Source organism: Protopterus annectens, chromosome 4.part1 (assembly GCF_019279795.1).
Source record: "Protopterus annectens isolate FY-2018-M chromosome 4.part1, PAN1.0, whole genome shotgun sequence".
Lineage (NCBI taxonomy): Eukaryota > Metazoa > Chordata > Ceratodontiformes > Protopteridae > Protopterus > Protopterus annectens.
The window spans coordinates 801,364,585-801,387,242 of record NC_056734.1 but is presented as its reverse complement, the minus strand read 5'-3'; the positions used below and the strand labels follow the sequence as shown (position 1 = coordinate 801,387,242).

At 35.3% G+C, this 22,658-nt stretch overlaps 1 protein-coding gene across 1 annotated transcript in view; it reads right to left on the bottom strand.

Annotated features, from left to right (window-relative positions):
* Positions 1-20,063, bottom strand: part of GPR171 (G protein-coupled receptor 171) — a 29,667-nt gene extending 9,604 nt beyond the window's left edge. Inside the window, exon 1 of the mRNA XM_044070558.1 lies at positions 19,924-20,063. The gene's annotated coding sequence lies outside the window, so the exon portion shown is untranslated. The remainder of the gene's footprint in view (positions 1-19,923) is intronic.
* Between the last annotated feature and the right edge of the window lie 2,595 nt (positions 20,064-22,658).

Here is a 22,658-nt window from a genome sequence, read left to right as displayed (position 1 = left end):
TCGCTCATCTGAGCATTCACGGTTTAGTCTTTTCGGGCTTATAATATAGACCCGCTATGCAGCTACTGGCATAAAAGTGTGCAAGGCACTGAAACCTTACAATACCAGGGTACTCTCTGCTGATTTAAACCGTGTCTTGGTAACTGCACAGATGTCTATACTCTCGAGTGTGAGGAGCACTTGGGGGGAGTGTAATTTTTTATTTAGGCTCCTGATACTGAGCATTAACACCTTAAGGTTTAATTGAGTTGATTATACTGTGTCATTAGGTTTGTCAATTTGGCATTGCCTTTAAAATAGCATTGTGGGGATTGGATAAAGTTTTAGTCAGTATTTGAAAGCCTAGAGGGGAAAGGTGCAGACCATCCTTGGAAAAGCAATGTGGTCTGTTAACCGTGTCCTCCCAAGCTGACAAATATAGGATCGCCTCACAATGACACCAAAAAGATAGACAGTTGTTGAAGTCAATCATTTTTTGCTCATATAGTGGCATCATCCTCAGTGATGGTAATATACTGCTCAATGCCAGGCTCATACCAGCCTGAGACACATGGTCTGAGTGCTGGATAATGTCTCTATTCATATAGTCCAGGTCGGCATGTCTCAGGTCATTTACACCTACATGGACTGTGATGAAATAATATTGGTAACTGTGGCTTATGTCCCATGAAGTAACCCCTTAGACCGGTGGCTAAGGCGTAAGGAGCATAGAAGCCCTTAACCTTGTCACAATTGCAGTTTTTGCATCATAAATCATTCTTGCATGTACCTTTTTTACCTTTAATTTTATAGCATGAATGCTGCAAAATAGCTAAATACATTTGAAAGTTTCATACATCTCCATACAAGTTACAAATCTAGAACTAAATCCTGAAGAGATAATCCATTGCATTTCAAAAGTAAAACTTTATTATCTGATAAACAACAATGCAGGGGTAAGCACATGATCTGATGATGTTAACAGGCCATACTGAAATGCATTTTGTGCATTTTGACCAACACGGCTTATCCATCAGCAAAAATGTTAAATGCCTGTTACTCATGCACTACATGTGAAGCCTTAACCGTGTTCCTTGAATTACATGAATAAAACCCACTGTCTCATCAGCTGGAAGCCATGTTAGAAAGTGAAGTGTTAACAAGGGTATATCAGCTATTGTAGGTAATTACTAAATTCATATACTGTGGTGTAGTAAGCTAATTTGTTGCATTCTTGATAAATTTCTTCTAACAAAGCATGAACACTTACTGCTAAAAGTTGGTCAAATAATTTTAAAGTCAGGCATTCCTTATCTGTCTTACTGCTAGATCAGACTTGAATTAGAGCTAGTGCCATATTTTCTTGTCTGCACTGATCCATGTGTTAAGTATCATAGGTTTATATGCTCTTAATACGCTTACAGAGAAAAGAACCATAAACAGGCTCAGCTACATCATGCAATACTGGTGGGACACTATCAGTTCCCCCATTAACTAGACTTTCTCCACATATTCCTGACAAAAAGTTGCTAGGGAAGTACTCTGCTTGCCTATTCCTGAAACTATCAACTTTTTGCTCCATTTATCTTCTGCTAGATAGTTTTCCAACAAGAATAGATACTTCCTTAGAGCATTATTCATGCTTACAGAATCATTAGCCACACCAAGTGTATCTTAAGAGATGCACTGAAGAATGTGCAAATTAGTATATGTAGCCAAACTATGTTTTACCTCTGCTGCTTTGTTAGCAGATAATCTTGAGATGAGCACACCCCACTCATTAAATTCATGCTGCATTCTGGGTCTAAACCATTGGCATCCCCGCCATGACTTTGGAATCATTGGATACAATTCATACAAAAGATGTAATAAAGGCTGAAAAGGCTCAAGAATAGCCAACATCATGTGACCCACCCAACCTCACAAGAGACAAATGCAGCGTTACTATGCAGTCTGAAATGCCTCTGGTTTTCTCAGATAGATAAGCATTTTAGCTTGCCATAGTTGCTAAGGTGCTTTAAGATGCTGATTCTCTGCTTTTGCACATTCATGTGTGTGTGAACTAGAGACATGAAAATAGGTTGACGTATACAACTCTTCTGAGAATATAATTTGAAAATAATAGTTTAAAATACTATTTTGGGGTATTCTTGTGGTTTCGAAAGTAGACCATGCCATAGGTCCTGATATCTTACCTCAAGAATAAGACACCAAAGTAAAACTAATTAGGGGTAAAGGTCCAACATCATGAATATTTTACATACTAATAGTCTTCACCTTGACAACTGATAGAACAAATGAAGTACAGTGTTAGTTATTTTCTGATGAATGCACCCGTCTGTTGACCCTTTGCTGCTTTAACTAGCAAGTTTACATGCCTCAGTGGTGATGCCCACAGTTAACTAAGTTAGGTTGCAGACAACTTTACCAGGAAAATGAGTTGCTTCCCAGTTTGCTAGTGTATGTTTCATTGATTATACCAGAAAAATCCAGTAAAAATGTTGAAAGTGCAATTAGCAAAAATGAGCAGGTATATATTTTTGTAGAAACAAATGCTGAAATTTGTAATAGAAACACTGTTCATTTTATAGGCTATTGTATGTACTGCTGTATATTTTTATGCTTAATTTATTCATACTTGTCTTTTGAAAATGAGGAAGTAAATATTGCAGATGTTTCTAACAATCTACAAAATAATTACTGGCAATGTTTATATACATTTCAGCTGTTTTGCAGACAAACTTTTATATGTGCATCTTTCTTTCTCACAGCGTGCCAGGTTATCATATTGGTTTTAAAGTTTTTATATTTGTTTGCTAGAGAATTAAAAAAATATCACACAGATGATTTTTCTGCTAATTACCAAAGCAGCAAGTAGCATATTTAAGAGAAATATCATTCTTTTTATACATTGTTCATAATGTGCAAGTTTTTCACTTGTGATATTCTGATTGATATTCATTTTTTTTTATTTTAAAGAACCTCATTTTGTTGACAATGCAAAAAATAATGGCACTTCAACCAGTTTACAGGCAAGTGAGTTGTACTATTAAATGAACTACCTTTCATTTTGTAGATAATTGAAATGAATAACATCTACTGCTATATTTAGTTTTAATTATTATTTGCTTTATAGGATCATAGGATCTCAGGAGGTTACTAGGCTAATGGCCCTGGGGCTCTTACAAGTGTAGCCAAGAGATTATCCCCCCAAAAAACCTCAATCAGCAGCTGTCACCCCTGTCAAAGAGGGACACAGGTGGAACCCATGGGACAAAGTTGTGGTTTCCCATCCACTCATCAAAGTTGCCCTTGAAGAGGGTCATCAACATACTTTGTTTGATGTGTATGGGGAGTCTATTCCAGAGATGGGGCAGTCTCTGGGAGGCAGACCTGTCTCTTCAGCAGGTTTTGTTAATGTTGCATATTAGATTTAGGCCTTTCAGTCGGGTAATGCGTGAGGAGTTAGACTTGTAGCAGAGACACAGATCACCTCTGAGCATTCTGTACAATACCAAGCAGAGTGATAGTGATTTGAGCTTGTCCACATAGGACAGGTATTGAAGGTCATGGATTCTCTTTGTGAGGTATTTCTGTGGCCTTTCCAGTTGGTACAGGTGTTTGGAGAGGTACATACCAAATGGGGTGTTGTACTCAATTATTGGCCTAATGAGGGAGGAGTCCTGTGAGGTAATAACCTTCTTTTTTCTGGATGCAATCCCTTTACTTTTGAGATGAACCAAGTAAACAGCTTTTCTGACCACTGTCACTACATGATGGTTGAATGTGAGGTTGCTGTCAACCTGTGTACCCAGGTTTCTCACCACAGGTTGTGTGCTTAGGGGATTGCCATTGATGTGTTAAACTGTAGGGGCCATGTTTTTGCTGAATGGTATGATAATGCATTTTTGGGGGTTTAACTTAAGGCCATGACTTTGGTACCAGTCATTTGTTGCTGTGAGACCCCCTTGTAGTATGTTAACATCATTTCAGGAGTCAATGACAACACCTAACTTACAGTTTTCTGCAAATTTGGTCAGCCACAGGCCTTTTGTCTTTGCCTGGACCCCTGAGATGTAGATGCTAAACAGTAGGGGTCCCAGGACAGATCTCTGGGGAACACCACTAATGACAGGTCTGCTGTCGGAGGTAGAGGCACCTATTTTGATCTTGTGGGTCCTATCAGTGAGCCAGTTGGCCACCCATCTGATGAGATAAGGATTTACACCAAGTTGTGTTAGCTTTCCAGTGATGCTTGAGTGGGGGATTGTTTCAAAGTCTTTGGCCAAGTTAAGGTAATCATTTAATTTCACTTTATAAAGAGGTAAGCTGAATCGGGTCTATATCACATAGTCAAAGTTTTATAACTTCGAACACAAAATGTACGAACCATTCCGTTTGACGTTACAAAACTTCAACTATGAATAAACAAAATAAATCCCACACCCCCCTGCTACTTAAATTTACCAACTCTGAGATTGCACCTCATTCAACAGAACGGAAACCTCCCCTTACGGAGATTTCTGTTGAAATGCTCAAACTTGTACAAGTTTGAACTTATGGTCTCGACCATATAAGGTTCAAACTTGTACAAGTTCGACTATGTGATAGGAACCCAGCTGAATCAGGCCAGTACAGCCTTTTTTAGTTCATAATCTAGTTAAAATAAATTAGAAAATGGATGTATTTCATCATTTGCACCCAGTACTGGACTTGCCCTAAAACTAACAGGGTTTGAGTATGCAGTGTATGTTTAATATACCATTCCAATTTCATCTGCATGTACTTTGAATGGAAAAGATACATAGCAACAGCAGTGCACATGTGCTTGTATTTTGTTTCATTTTGAACTTCCTTTTTAAAGAAGCTGGTACTTCCTTAACATAGGCTAAAAACATATCATTTCATCTCAAAATGTAAATGCATTGGAAATACAATTTAAAAGATATATACATATAGGAGTATCTACTGACATTAGAGGAGAAACAGCAGACTTCAAGTTTCTGTTATTGTCATTAACTTTTATAGTTGTGCTTCAGGACCCACAAACGTCCATTTTAATTAATTTGTAAATCAAGATACTAAGTAGGAGTTTGGCTTCAAGATAAAAAATGCTTTGTATCAAATGATCTAGAGAAAGAGAAAGAGAGAGAGAGATAGTAACTTCAATATTGGAAAGGACCAACTGTTGTTGACCCACAGTATTCTATGTTTTGCTGGTTTGATCTTCTCATCTCAATGTTTTACTTAGCAGACTTCTAGTCTTGTGAAGATTTAACACAGGCCATAGAGTTAATAGGCAGCACCTGCCTCTGATGTGATATAAGGACCATTGTCCCCCATGGGCATTCCTAACCTCTGAGTTTCTTGAGGGTCATGGACATAGATATGCTAAGGAGTAGTGACTGCCTATAGAGAACCTGGGGAAAAAAATCTAAAATAGCATCACCTTTGCTATAATTTGGTAGAAAGAGAAATTATACTTATCAATTCGCTACCTACTTCAAAATTTCTAGTGGTAATTAGACTGACTATGTTAGAAGAAATGAGGTAGAATAAATGCATTCAGCACCACAAACTACCAATATCCAGGAAAAGTTGTAAATAGAATGAAAGAAAAGAAGACATAGAGACCGGCCTGATTGCATTTTTGCTGCTATTGGCCTGAACACAGAAACAGGCTCCTATCACTGGTATGGTCAGGCAGGGGATGATAGGCTAAAGTGGTCTGCAGCCAGCTTTTTTCTCTTGGGAGAAGGATACAGAGAAATTGCAGCCTACAAAGCCTTTGGCGAAGACCATGAGTCATGTAGATGCCCTACTTGATGGAATGTCAGGATGTTATGACATCATTGCACAAACTGTTCCCCAGGCTAGGGATTTTAACTGGCTTCACACACATGATAGCTCTCATTGCTACATCCCATACCTCATTATCTGATCCCTTTGTCATCAGGCAGTACAAATGTGTACTACAAGATCTATACCCAGTGTAGTTTGGGTATCCCCTGGAGATAGGGTTATGTTGGGCGTAGCCTGGCAAGAAGCAATTGGTTGATCCAGGATGTAAAAGTTCAAAAACTGGGAGAACACCCAAAGGGCTAAGTAGATAATGGATGGAGAAAGTATAAAAAAGAGGGAAAAAGATGACATAGGTATTCTGAATCTACTACAGAATTAAGGATCACTACTGTAGTAAGAATCTGTAACCAATTGTAGTTGTTCTCCTCTTTTTCAGTAAGTAACAGACTGGAATACAAACAGTTTTTATCCATTCTGTGAGATATAGGTATGATTTTGGACTACTACATAATTTTTACACAGGGTATAGCACTGCGATGGCTTTTACTAAATTATAGATATTTACCATCAGTTTTACTCTGGAAAATGTTCTGCTTCAGTATATGTAGACAGACCTTTGTCTTTATTTATTTGCCTACTTGATGACAAGGTATGACCACTGGATGCAATTGTTCCTTTTCAGTGGTGACAAATGTATATTGAAACAAAATATTTTTATTTTACTTATTTGCCATGCATTTTTAATTTTACTACATGAAATTCTACAGTCATATGTAAATGGTTTCCCTACATTGGCTGTAGTTAAAATGCCATTGTATTAGCTTATCAAGTTCATTTTTAGTGGTCTCTGTTCCCCACACAGGGAGTAGAACATTTTTTAGATGAAGCTTTGGCTGGTATTATTCATCTGTTTGAAGTCTCATGATATGTAATCTCTGCAAAATATAGGGCAACATTTGTGAATAAATGGTGATTATGTAGTAGCTATGTCTTTAAGGAGCATTACCATTACTTGAGTTAGTGATATGTGACCTTTGTCAATGCACATCTGTAAAAATTTCTGTGATAATGTCTAACCGCTGTTCACTCATTCATCTTGACTGCAAGTGTGCTTTTCTGTGTATATGTATTACACGTATCCCTTTGAGAGCCATTATGTGTATATACTAGGGGCAATGCGAATGTTCATCTTCCAGGAGAGAGAGAAAGTGACAGGCTGATATCATGATGTGTATCTTTTCTATGTAGAAAAGGATTGTATTGTATTTATTATTTAGTTATTTATACATTTTTAACCAGGTACATGAACTGCACTCCACTGATTGCTCAGCCATGACCTGATCAATAAGGCATCCATAATGTAATATATACATTTACAAATGTATGGGTTGTGGACACTGGACTGAATTCTAAGGAAGGTCAACTTCTATTTAGTTGACACCATTTGGTCAATGCAAAATGATGGTCAACAGGTGTGCGAGATCGACAATCACTAGGTAGGAGAATATCCCCTTTCTCTTTAGACTGTGCAATCTATTTATTAGCATATATAATTAATGGAGGGGTGGGAACACAGTCCCTCAAATGGGGAGGGGTACAGGGGAGCTTGCCTCCTCTAAAAACACTTGTGTTTGATTTATTCCACTCCTAGGTAGTTCCTTGGAACATGCGTAGAACATGTTGGCATTTGTTGTTTTAACTTTATTACTGAGTGTTAAAGTAGCTGGTCATTTATTCCAGTATATGTATCTATAAAAATCTATATATTTACATCTATCTGTGTATGTATATATATATATATATATATATATATATATATATATATATATATATATATGTACACACACACACACACACACACACACACACACACACACACACACACACACACACACACACACACACACACACACACACACACACACACACACACACACACACACACACATATACACACACTTTAGAACAGGTAATCAACCAAGTATTTCCAGCAGTACGACAATAACAAATTGTCCTCAAGAACAGAGCACAGATTGTTTTCTTACCACTTTCTTTGTCCAGGGAAAGAAAAGACTTAAGTGTTTTCTCTATCTGTAGTTTCCCAGCTATATTGAGTATGCCGTCATTTTTAGCATGGGCGTATTGTTCATCATGTCATAGCCATATGTTGGGAAAATGTTTAACTGCAGAAAAAGATAAATAATTTTTCCTTGTGCTTCCTGGCTGCCAGTTCTACTCTTCTTTCTTGTGCTGTTACTCAAGTATCCATTAGGATATTTCTGCTTATGACCCCTAAATCCTTGTTGCTGTTGCCATTTCATAGTTATGTAAAACAGATTGATCAGCAGACGGGTAAAACTCAGTTGGTACTTGGAGCAATTTTTAGTTAATGCTGTTATCACGTTTTATGTCAGTGTTATTGTAAGAAAGGCTCATTGCTTTACACTATAACCTAATTGGTTTCATCATGTAGTCCCGGTTTTGCTTGCTTCACTCCTTATTTTATACTGTTAATTTCTTTAACTGCTCACTTAAACAGACTTGGTAGGCAAGCTTGGAAAAGAGAAAGTTGTGTCTGTTGCCTTACTTGGTTAAGAAATGAAAGGTATTAATGTCACAATAAAATACATAATGTTGCCAGATTAGAATGTTTTTTATTTGCCAAAGAAAAGGAGTAAAGGACTGACCTTTGTCCCTCTCCTAAGCGCAGCTGAGCTGTTTTGAGTTTATAATACAAAGCTGGCAATGGGACCTTAATAAACACAGCAAATGTGAATTGAAGGAAACAGTGTGATATACAGCTCAATACACACTCATAAACAGCTTGTAACCATTTCCACTGTGAAGCATTCTGCCATAATGGTGCACTTACTGAAGGGGGTGCTCTTCCATACCCTGACTATAACAATTAAGTATGAGTAAACATATCAGGCTAATGTTTTGTGCTATACTGTATACTGTTTTGGCTACCCTGACTGCTGTTGCTGTCAGTTTTTACATGGTGCCTTTATAAGTACAGATCAAAGTCACAGGAATGAAAAAGTATTCCGAAGGGACATGTGCAGACATACGTAAGTCACTGTTTGAAAATGGGGGCTATTTATGGGTTAAAATAAGAAAACATAGACTCCAATCTAACAAGAAAGTTAGCTAAAGAATTTTTTTTTTAATTTCTTCATGTATCAAAAGATGGGTGAGCAGGAAGACCTCCCCAAATTCAAAAGCTCAGAGGCAGTAGCATTTTTGGATTAGTCAATAATCTTTCTGAGGATTGTTTTCATAACCCAAGAAGAAGCAACAGAGGATTTAATGAAGTGGATAGCCCTTGGCAAGTCTGACTTCTAGTAATTTCTTTTTTCTTGGTCATGCCCCTAATTTCTAGACCTGTGTGGACATCCTTGAGCCTTCATTTTACTGGAGTACATTTAGTGGCAAACAGCCTACATGTAGTTTTTTTCTGATAGTAGACATTAAGTAGCATTTTTTCCATGAAGGGAATCACTATTCCTCTATCAATGCCTTTGGTTTCAAGTGCATCTAAGAGTTCAGAAATCACTTTTTTGCTGGTGGTGGGACATTCTGAGGGATTTACATCTGAATGTTTGGGATCTGATCTAAGTATACACTTAAGAAGCAAAAAAAATGCACTTCATTGTCTGAAACAATGCCAGTTTAAAGCTATTAATGTTGTTGAAATGGTGAAAACCCTATAACATTTTTCATCCAGTAGTCACAAAATGTACATTCTGTTTTCCAAGCTGTGCAAAACACTGAAGCTCTAAAAATGTGAAGAATTAGTAAACATATTTCAAGGCATAAATTCTGAAGCCCTTTGAAAGGGTATTACATTTTGTCTAGCGAGAAACAAACAAAAATGCAGAATATGGTTAAAAAGCTATGGCTTGTTATGAAATGGAGGCTACAATTGCACTAAAAAGAGGAACGGAGGAACACTGGTCTTCATTCCCTTGCTGTTTTGAACTCCAAGGCTTGTACATGCAAATGTTCAAAGCTGGAAAGGTATCCTAACAGCCAAGCATGTTCAAGTTGCAGTAATTCATCTGTAATGATGACGTAACTTATTATTACTTACTGAGCCATGTAAAGGAAAAACATTTTCTTCAGCTAAGGTCGCATTGACTGTGAAGTGTAATTCTTGCTGCAGGCCATAGTATTGCCCTTGTTTTATGAAGGACTTTCATCATAATATTACCTTATTTCCACTGTTAGTCTTTAATGAACCACAAAACATCTGCACTCTTGAGAAAAGAGTGACAGACCGCTAGATTTGTCAAGCTGGTCAAAAGTCAATACAGTCATCAACCTTTTAGTTATATCAGCAACTGATTGGGCAAGCTGCTCATAGGTGGGAATCATAACTGACGTTTTGTCTTTACATATCACTGTACATGAAATGTTTTAAATGTACAACTATTCAAAGACTGCATAATTAAATGGCTTCCTTATACTAGACACTCTTTTTATAAATTGTCTGTAAATCTTCTTCTGTTATAATAAATCTAAGTAGAGGCTAAAGTGGAAAAATCCCTGATCCTTGTCCCAGTACAGATATGCTACCTGCTTGTATGACTGAGTAAATTAAAAAGAATCAGTTAAAAATGCATAAACCCCACCAAGGAATTTGCCAAACAGACACATATGAATTTTAGCACCAGCATACTGACTTGCTCAGGGCAAGTGGGAATGCTACTTGTTCTGAGACTTAGCTGAGAAAAGCAGGAAGGAATATGGTGAACATATGCAGTACAGAGGAATTATTTGAAAAAAGTAAGGAGTCTGAGCAAATGAAAGATAGTTCAGAGGTGAGGTTTAGTGTGAAAGGAGTCAAACCTTTGCAAAAGGAAGAAGTAGAAGGAGAAAGGGCATGCAGAGTGCAAAGGATATGTTGGTGTCAAGTGAGAAGGAAGAGACACATGTGGAGAGCAATGTGAAGGGTGTTGTGCCTTCACAAGGTTCAGAGTTTTTGTTTCAAGAAAGGATATTTGAAAGAGAAAGTGAGTTGCAGTCTGGATACATCATTACAACTCTTCAATTGGGAAGGTTGCGGGATGTTTATTTAAATTACTTGATTAACCAAAGTGAGCTGGAAAATTAAATAGCTGTGTTGTGGAGGGATATTATGGAAAGAATACAAGAAGTAGTAGTAGAGGAAATAAGAAGAGATGGGAAAGAGTTGTATGCAGAGAAGTGAAAGGAGGAGAAAGAAGAGAAGAAAAGAAAATGGAATCAAGGAAAAATAATTTCTTAGTAAGAATAAGCAGCAGAAAAGAGAAAGAACTGGATAGGTATGACATTTGGGATAATATAATACCACCATTGGGTAGTTCACCTAAGGAGGTAACAGCATTTATTCATATTAATAAAGACACTTTTTGTGACATTATTTTTGAATCAGGACAGTATATGCAGAAATTTTTGGAACAATATTAATTATAGAAACAATTTAATCCATGGAACTTATATGATGGTCAAGCATTTAATAGAGAGATAAAAAAGAAAATTTATGTTCAGATTCAAACTGAAGTAGAAAAAAGAAGTATTAAAAGACTGTTTATAGACTGTATGCAAAGATGTTATGGACATTACAAAACATTCTGATAACAGAGGTTTATGGACTGGGGTCTGGGAATATGGTGTTGTAATAAAAATGGTAAATGAAAAAATAATACATATTCCAAGTATGATAAATGTAGAAGGAAAAAAGTTCCTGTGAAATACTGGTGGCAACCAAAAACATGTTTCATTGGTGGCAAGACCAATCATTTAATTAGTAATTGCGACAAAAAAATGTTATATTTGTGGTAAAGTAGGGCATGAAGCAAAATAAAAAAATATGTAATGAAATGTGTGAAAGGTGAAAAAAACAGGACATTTATGGATAGATTTTAAGGAAAATACAGAAGATAAGGAGAAAGCGGGTTAGATAAGGAAGGTAGAGAATGGGGTAAAGTAATTATGGAAAGATTGTGTAGGTAGGAGTTTGTTTTAAAAAACTGGAATTTTGGATATTTTTGTAAAGAAAAATATTAGAAATGCTTTTTGGAATGGCAAACTTTAAAAACAAGAGGAGAAGAAAAAAATATAAGGAATGATGCGTTTAAAGAATTATTAAGAAATAAAGAATTTTTTGAAAGAGAAAGGAAGATATATGAAATGAATCAAGGGAAGATTAACAAGTTGTTTAAACAAAGGTATTTTTTATAAAGGAAAAAGGATAAGGTAGCACCTTATTTGAATAAAATAGTAAAGGAAATAGAAGAGTAATTTGAGAAATAAAACAGGAGAAAATATTAAAACTCAACAAGAAATGAGTGTAAAAAGTGGAAAGTTAAAAAATAACAAAAGAGGATAATGAAGAGTTAGAAAAAGAAGTACTGGAAGAAGTGAATAATGTGTTAAAGACAGTACACGTGGAATCAGCTACAGTACTGGATGAGATTGAATATTATGTGTATAAAGACATCTCAGATTGGCAGAAGTACTTTGTGGAAGCATTAAGTGAATGGTTAGAGTGAGCTGTTGTAGAAAAAGAAATACGTGTTTATATGATGTTTATATGGAAAAAGAGGAAAAGCTGGACATGAGAAATTGCAGACCAATAGATTAAAACAATATATTTAAAACAATATTAGAAAAAAAACAATATTTTGGAAAAAAGGAAAAGTAATTCAAAAGAGTTACTGATGACATTGAGAAAAATGTACATTACTCAATGAATAGAAAGTCTGAAGTTAAAATTATGGCAGATGATTTGAGCAAATCAATCAATAAGATATAGGGTGAAACTTTATGGGATATAATGGAACATTATAATATAAGTGAGAAAATAATAAAAATATTTGTTTCAGTGTAGGAAAATAATACAGTGAAAGCAGTGGTGACTGGCTGGTTAAGTAAAAAAATAGATATAAGAAGTGGATGTCCATTGAGTAGTATTTTATTTGCATTGATTATGAATTCTGTTGTTAGTAAGTTAAATACATAATTAAGAATAGCAGGATACAGAACTATAGAAAGTCTTAAAGTACCAATTATGTTTTCTTATGTGGCTGACATAGATTTAATGGCAAAAAACATAGAATGGATGGAGGTAGCTATTGGTATGAGTAGAAATAAGGACAAAAGTAAAGGTTTAGAAATACTAGATAAAATAGGAAATATTCAGTTTACTAGAAAAGAAACTGAAATATTATGTATGAAAATTGTTAGAGACCTACTTAGAATTCAACAAAGGGATAATATAATACAGAAATTAAGCAATATATGTTTGTTTTGCAGGCCATATAAGTTGTCATATAGAAAGAAAGTAAGGAGAAACAAGAGGAGCAGGAGACATCTGAAGAAGAAATATGGACATGGCAAAAAAGAGATTTAATATGGTGCAATATGTATGCAAAGGAGAGAGCAAAACTAATCAATGCAAAAAAGAACAGCACCAAATATATTTGAAGAGAAATTCAGGCAAAGACATCCAGATATGGAAACTTTTGTAATACAAAAAATAGGAAAACAAAGAGGAAAAGTAGAAAAGAAGATTAGTAATGGAGAAGTTAAATAAATAGAAACCAAGGTTATGGATTACCTGCAAAGGGAAGGATTTAGTGTAGTAAGTGTAGAAAATTTAACTCAAATAACAACACAACAGGATAAAGCAATGAACACTGAAATCAAGGAGAAACTAGTGGAGTGAGAAGCATCTAATTGGTTTACGTGTTCAGTTAGAGCTATACATCAAGGAAAAGAACAGAAAACTGTGGCAACTCTCACACAGTCAATGTCGTGGAGTGATAGCCCAGTGAGTTTCCGTATGAAAGAGCAATGGATGGCACAGGGTGAAACTGAGGAGAATGTGGCACAGAAAGATGCTCTGGAACTTTATATAGAATGCTTGCAGGGAATGGCAAACAAAGAATGTGCTCTCAGTTTAGAAGAAAATCATCTGAGAGAAGAGTTGCTTGATTTAACAGAGATGGACAGGCATATTAAGATCAATGAAAGAAATAGATTGCAAAAGGTCAATAAAACTCCCAAATTAGAAGTTTGATAAAACAAATGAACGTAGTAATTAGGACTGTCCTTAGAGATTCATGCAATATAACAGAAGTAAATAGTATACATTACTGTGCAGCAAGATTAATAACAGATAAAGTCCTACCACAAGAACACAGGGTAGTAAGGGAAAGGACGGAGAGAAATCGAATGTCATCATGGAAGTATCAAATAGAGAAATCTATAAAGCAATTAAGACAAGAAGTGATACTGTTAGAATGTTAGAAGAGTATAGAAGAAGGACCAGATCAACAAAAAATACTTAGAGAGATAGACATGATAAAAAGCAATGAGCAGTATTATAATAGATCAGGATTTATCATGCACTATCACAAACAATAAACTAAAAATATCAGCACAGACAGAAAAACTTAGAAAATACACAAATAAATATAAAGGACAAAATAAGCAATTTATTGTCGACCCAAACAAGTTTTATAGAGAATTGGGAAACAAGGTAAAAGGAATTGAAAGACCACCAAAAAAAGAAGAAATAGATACATTTTGGAAAAATATTTATGAAGATCCTGTGGAACATAACAAGATGCTAAATGGATAGAAGAAGTAAAAGAAAGAATAAGAAGTTGAAATGTACAGGATATGAATGGGATGAAGTAATGGCCAGAGAGATTGAAACAAAGTTAAGAAAAGCCTCTAAATGGAAAACCCCAGGCGCAGATCCAGTACCTAACTTCTGGCTAAAGTATTAATATCTTTACATGAAGATCTAGTCATGATTAAGAATTATTTTTATGCGTAGCCTGAAAAGACATCAGCCTGGCTAACAACAGGAAAAACACTGCTCTTACTTAGGATTGAACCTGCAAGCTACCCTATAAACCATAAACCAATAACTTGTCTTCCAACAATGTATAAACTTTACACTGGAATTGATGCTGACAGAGTTTATAGTCATTTAGAAGAAAACTCAATTATGGCAGTAGAACAAAAGGGCAATAAAAGAAATTCATATTTAACAAAGGATAATTTGTTGTTAAAGTTATAGTGGAGAACTATAAAAAGGGGAAGAATTTAAGTATGGCCTGGATTGACTACAAAAAAGCATTTCACAGTATTCCACACTCATGGATAAAAAGTGCTTAAAAATGTATAAGATACAGCCTACATTGATAAACAGCATCACAGTGACCTTGAAACAGTGACAAACCACTTTGCGGTTAAGCCATGATAAAGGGCAAATTTTTATTCCAGGGATACAAATCCAAAGGAAGATATTCCTAGGTGACCCTCTGTCACTGCTGCTCTTTTGCCTTGCCCTTAAACTGTTAAGCTGTCTGCTTAACAGATTAGGTCATGGCTATAATTTGCCTCCCAGAAAGCAACAACGTGTAAAAACTTCTCATCTTCTCTTTGTAGATGATTTCAAACTATATAGCTCATGAGATGAGGAAATAAAAGCACAACTGCAAGCAGTCAAAACTTTTCAGATGACATAAGAATGTTTTTTGGTCTTGATACATGTACAAAAGCAACCTTTAAAGCAGGAAAGCTGCAGCACCAAGAAAACATCAGTTTGGAACAAGAATATGATATAAAAGAACTTGAGCAAGGGGGAGTGTATACATACTTGGGAACTGATAAAGGATCAGCAATAAGACACAATCAGATGTGAATAAAACTAAGTAAACAATATATTAGAAGACTTAAATTAATCTTGAAAACAGTGTTGACATCAAGAAACAAAGTTCAAGCTATTAACCAATTTGCTCTTCCTGTCCTTACTTACAGTTTTGGAGTGATTGACTGGCCCCAAAAGGTGTTGGACAGATTACACAGGAAAACAAGTAGGATACTTTGTGTTCATCAGATGATTTATAAAAATCAATGCATACCAAGATTAGATATTTCCTGTTCCGAACAAGGTATTGGCCTCTTTGAAATTAATTACATGTATAAATCTGCAATCATGGAACTGCATACATATCTGCTAACCTCACAAGACCCAAATATAGTGAAAGTTTTGAAACATGAGGAAAATAAATCTAAGATGACTTCCCTTCCAACAGACGCATATTGGTGTCAATCTGGAATGGAAATCAAACCAGAAGTAGAAAAAAATCAGGCAGCTACTGAATATGCCAAAAATCAAGAGAAAGATTATAAGGGGATCAGATGAGAAGGCAAGAAATGTGGAAAATTTATAAATATAGTTGCAAGTATAGAAAGCTCCTGGGAGAGCCTCATATTGATTAGGTTCGAATGCAGGTGTGGTTAAGGAGAGGTGAATTCAAACCAAAAGATGAAAGGTTAATATTGACGGCCCAGGATAATGGAAGTACACACTGGTTTACAAAGTCCATTGAACATGTTGGAGAAGCAGACAAATGCAGATTCTGCAAAATAGAATTGGAAACAGTTGCATACCTTGTTGCTGCTTGTGACATACTAATGGCAGAAGGACTGTATACTGAAAGGCATAATAATGTGGCAAGACTGTTGCACTGGGGATTTTACAAACATTATAATATTAAAATAGCTGAAAAACACTGGAAAATGAGCCACAAAGCATCATAGAAAATGATGATGTTTACATCATGTGGGATCACCAGAAACCAACAGTTTAAAAGATAGATGTGAGAAAACCAGATATAAAGGTCCATGAAAAGAAGACAAAAGTAACATTGATCACTGAAATTACTACACCCACTGAATACAGTGTTTTACTTACAGAGAAACACAAAGTCATAAAATATAAGGATTTGCAGGCAGAAATGAAAGCAATGTGGAAGAAAGACCCCCAAAAGTTCCAATAGTAGTAACAGTAATGGGTCATAAAAAAGAATCTACAATCATATTTAGATATGTTACCGATACATGTAACAACATACGGATTGCAGAAGGAGTCATTACTGGGCACATTGTGGGTGCTGCAAAGAGCACTTCTGGCTGACATTACAGATTGAAACAATATTAATTTCATGAACTTTAATTATACTTTGACTTGGGAATGGGGTCCTTTCTTGACATGGTGTTAGAAACCCAAAAGATTTGAAGAAATTAAAAAAAAATAAGTATATTTAATCAGGTGTTTTTTTTGGGGGGGGGGTTGCACATGGAGTGAGCGTGTTTATGGTTCTGGCAAAATATGAACAATAATTAAGGCCACTTGTGTTTTCATTTATATGGGGACCTAGACTAAACCTAGCAAAAAGAGAGGTGCTATATGTTAAAGAAAAAAAGATGAGGACTGGGTTGGGTTAAACTAGTTGTTTATTCATTATCACCGAATTTACATAAAGTGTTGACATGGGTGAAAGGAAATAAACATATTTTTGATAAGTATAATAATTAAAGAAAAACATAAGGAAATATGGGATATAATTAGTAAATTGAAAAGAGGGGAAAATAATAGAATGGGGAAGTAAGAGTACCATAAAAATGGTATTATGGAAAATAAAGATAGGTAATATAGAAAATAATAAGGAAGAGTGTTATTCAAATATAATGAATATGTTTAACTGCATATACTCATGAGAAAAGCTAGAGCATGAAAAAAGCTATAAATGCAAGACTAGAGTGGTGCAAAAAACTTGTAAAAAGTGAATATGCCATACAAAAAAAACCAGAACAAAGAATTTGTAACTATTGTAATGAAGTTCAAACAACAGAATGTGTTTGTTTATGATGTAAAAGAGTGAAGAAATTATGTGAAAATAAGGCTGTGGAAGGTATTTAGAGAATGGGGGATATAAATATGGATATGTTACAATTTGGTAATTATGGTAATGAGGAAAAAAGCAAGGGAATGTATAAATATGTTTAACATAATATGAACTAAATAGAACAAAAGAAAGATTAAATTAGATGAAATTGAATGGAAAATGGATATCTTCAGAATTATTGAAGAAATATGATTTTGGTTATGGAAACTTAGTGGGGACATGTAAGGAATGTAAACAAAGAAAATTGAATCTATTTACAAATTTAGTAAATGATAGAATATAAGTGCAAAAAGATGTAAATAATGTATATCATGTAAATATTAAATTTAATAAAGGAACCCCTAGTTTTTCAATAGGTGAAGTGGGATCTTTTACATTTCCCTGAGCTACTACCGACTGAGGCAGATGAGGCTTTGGTTTAACATGTCATCTGCAGGACAGTACACTCAGGAATGCAGAACCATCCTAATGCTGCCTGATAGTGACAGTAATGGAAATCAGTCCATGCACATTGGGTGGGAATAGAACCCATAGCCTTCTCATCTTTTAGCACCAAAGGCAGGTGTGATACCTGTTGTGCTACTGACAATGCGGCTGTATTGTTGTGTAATTATATCTGTCTGTTTCTTTGCCTTAAAATGTAACATACTTACTACATAGTAATACTGTGACAGAGGCATTTTAAATTCTTATTAATGGAATATTTTGTTTGAAAGGAAGCAGTGAGGTTCTTCATTTCTCAGAAATGCTCGAGGAAATGATTATGTAACAATTCAGTAGCTGTACGTCACCATCCGAGTACTCTGAAGCTAAAGCTTTTTAAGACAAGAATTATCAGCAATAATAGAATATATATATATATATATATATATATATATATATATATATATATATATATATATGCAACACTTCATGGCCTGAAAGTCTGTGCTCAGTGTTTTCACTCTATGATTTACCATAAATTGTGTAAAACTACAACAGTATGATTTATTTCCTTAGGGTTTAACATGATGTTAATCTGCAGTTTTTTCTTTGTTCAGTAGATGGGCACATTAACAGAGGATGTTAAACTTTTATCTCTGCCATTACATCTGACCCAGGTTAGAATAACAGATTATAATTATCGCAAGATTTGGCAACTTTACTGCAGGTTTATCTTGAGAAATTTGATTACATTAGTGAGAGGATAATACATAAAAATAAAACAGATGTGTATTCTCCAGTGAGTTTAAAACATCATCACTGAGAAATAAACTAAGAGGTGAGCTCAATTTTTTTAATTATTTTTAACTCATTTAATAACTGGGTAAGGGAACTGATCATTATGGACCCACTTAAGTCATGACCATGAGCACAAGGAAAGAATAAATTCAGAGTGTGTGTACGTGTGTGTGTGTGTGTGTGTGTGTGCATGTGCGCATCAAGTTTTAAACATGAGCTGTTTCTCTGCCTAATCTTTTTGGAAATGTAAAGGGCCCCTCCTTTACCCTCCCCCCATCATCACCACCACACTCTTCCACAGCACAGAAATAACTTACTCATTAAGTATGGTAATGTTTCCCCAGCTCAGTTCATCTTTTAAACATTAGTGTGGATGTTCCACACTTAGAATTTTTCCCATCTCCTTCCATGTAGTTGTATGAACCAAACATCAAATCATGCACAATTGTCAATGTTCTAAATTTTAAATAAATGACGGAAGCCATGTTTAAATCATAAATTAATAAAGTCGTAAACATGGCTGTCGCTGGAGAGTGATAGAAGTTGAAACACTTTCATATCTTATCCGGACATCTTAAATTACTGAGGATAAAAGTGTTTAACAGTAAGGATCACAGTACTTAGTTAAACCAAAACCAAGCTACATGTTGTATGGATTATTTGTTGAATGGCTATTTTTATTTTGTTAGCATGTTTCAGTTTTTGTAGTTGTGAGGCTTATACAAGAACAAACACGTTAAGTTCACAAATAATTAAATCCATTCATTGGTATACAAATGAATAAAGCCATTCTAAACTAAATATGTTGAGCAGTTGTATTCAAGTCTATGGAAGTTGTACAGTGTTACAACATTGATTTTCAGGCACTCACATTTTATGCAGCATACTAGCATCCTAAATTAAGAAACCTTAAACACATTGCACGGACAGTTGTAAAAGATCAGCAAACATCTATTAAGATTAGTAAAGGCATTGCTTCTACTATTCACTAATGCTTACTACCTTATACGTTTCTATAAATATATTAACATACTTAATCGATTAAGAAGTATAATGCTGCATTAATTCCAGTCACAACCAACCTCAAACCTTTTATACTTCTGTACACTAACTGGGCATCTGTATATAAAGAACAAAACAGTGAGAGACAGATCTATGATCTACTAACCTGGATTGTGTAATCCCAGTCCTTACTGGTTATTGTGATACTACCTCAGTTGGCTGTCATCGAGTATGTTAAAGCAGCTCAAGATAAGGCGTGTGTCTGACAAAACTGCACATGTTTTCCTTTTCTTGTAGCTGCTGCTTGCCGTGGTTGATGTGGTTTTTAAAAACGTGTTGATTGACGTAGTTGAAACCAAAACTCCACAGAATAAAATGATACAGTGTTTGTTTGAATCATCTACTGTTATTGTGACATGCATAACATTATATCTTCACTTCTTTTTTTTACTTTATTGAAAAAACAAGAATAAAGAACTTCCCATGATTACAACATTTGTGCATCTTTGTTGCTGCAAGCAGTAAAGCAGACACTATAACTGTATGAAAGATAATTTTAATGGCGTGTGAATGATAGATGAAGTGATTAGATTAAGTATTGCAATTTAAGCAACTGTGTTTTGTGTCTACAGTACTGGGAGGAGGACTTTTATAGCCATGTGATCAATTTTCAGTTTTTAAATTAGATAAGGAATACATTATTAGGCATTAGCTAGAGCAAGCTGTGTGGATTGTTTAATGACTTGATAGTTAAGGTTCATTTCATGTCCATCTGACAAGGTGGTGACTAATAAATATCAGATGACAACATTTCAGGAAGTGGGGATAAAAAGAAGGACTGTTGGACTAGAGTGGCAGCACTGTACCTGAAAATCCCTATATCAGCTTAACATAAGGAAACTATTTTATTTTTATATGTCAACTTCAAACCTTGTAAACTTGAACTTGTAACCAGGAAATTCATTGAGAAAATACTGAGGGAAAGCCTAGATGGCTCTAATGGGGGAAAAACACCTGCAGGGTAAATGCCAACACAAATGTATAGAAAGCAATTTGTGTCAGTCATAAGTAGTAAACTTTTACACGTCTCCATGAATTCAGCAGCTGATAAATGAAACAGGTTACCAGAGTTTGTAGAGGTGTATAAGACTAGTATCCTTTAGGATGGTGTGAATAAGAGGTGGGTAATAGGAAGAGCATATAAGGGATAGATTAACGATATTAGCTATGTCAATAAGGCAAGCTAGATAGCTTGTCTTTTTCTGCGTTACAGTCATGCAGTGTAATATAATAATAATCCCCAAAGTCAGTAACCAAATGTGTTAAATCAGCTCCAAACTGATGCATAGAGATTACACAAGACAATTGTAACATGACACTGTTCATGCTGATTACATGACTTTATGCAGTGGCTTCTTTAGGCAGCAGACACCCCAAATTATAGTACTGTGGAGTGAAATACACATGGATAAATCCAATCAGTAGACATTTATGGAAGGATAAACTTGATTTTCAGCCACATGTTTGTCCGTTTTGATTTTTACTTTTGCATTTTACTCTGTCATACTGTTCATTGGAAGTGGTTTTGCTGTGGTTGTATATGCACGTGGAGTGTTGAAGAGGGCTTCTCCTTTCCATTGCTGGTTATGCATTAGATGCTAAACTGTAATGGCATGTTACTACTGGATTTTTAAATGTTGTATATTATAAATACTGTCACACCTTCTGCTCTATAAATATTTTTACTAAGTCTGATCAAAATTAGCAAAACTCTAAGCACACCTGCTTGTACATTGTAGCATGAAACCAATTAATTTGAGTATACAAAGTCTCTAAATGCTGGTGCTTAAGAGAATACGGGTTTTTATCCAAATAAAATCCAGCAAATTAAACCAAGCTTTTTATGGGGGCAAGCTTTAAAGCGTAGATTGCTTCAACACCACATCCCCTTTACTTATATATTCCTACAGCATTGTCACTGCAATTCAGATGAAGAGTAATCATTAAAAAATACTCTTTTCATTGGACTATTCATCTTGAGACTTCACATAATAAACCCATTTCAAGGCTAAATATATTCTACAAAAGGCAGCATTAATCAGTACACAAGGAAAGCCAACCTCGAGCTGCAATGCTCAAGCACACAAATGAACTTGAAATGCTCAGGAAAACAAACAAGCTTATAATGCTCAAAGAAACAAACTTCCAGATACAATGCAAAAGCAAACAAAACAAAAATGAGTAAACCAGTGCCAAGCAAGCTATGGCACCTTTTTAGTCCCACAGCTAACTACACTGTCCTCCAGTATCACATGCAAGTCCATCATTTTTGTCAAAATACTTTTCATTCAATTTACTATTTCCTTTACCAATTTACACTATTCTTATAATGACATTCCTCTTGCAGTTTGTCACATTATACCTGCTCTTTATTTCTTCATAATCTATTACTTTTTCAGTGCTCATATATCCCCGTCCATTGTGCTTCTTCAATACTCTGCCTCAGTTTGTCAACCTTTACCCTACTCCTCTCCTCTGTCACTTCCATATCCATTCCTTCCAATGACTCTGTATATGCCCCCCACATAACTTCGTTTTTCCCTCATTCTTTACACAGCCTGCATCATTTCCATAACCACCTTCATATGTTTTTCTCATTTCAGCATATGTACAGTTCTCTTCCTGTTCAACAGTTCCACCCAATCACATTTTCCTTTACTCTAGGCACACCCAGAAAGTATATTATTATTTACCTTTTCTCCCTTTTCCTGCAATCCTGTTCTGCTAACATGCCTGCTGTCAAAGCCATGGCCTCAAGCTCAATGCCAAAAAGTGCATTGTCATACCCTTTGGTAAAAACTCTGCACCCATGAACTACAACATAGGCAGTAGTATACTTAA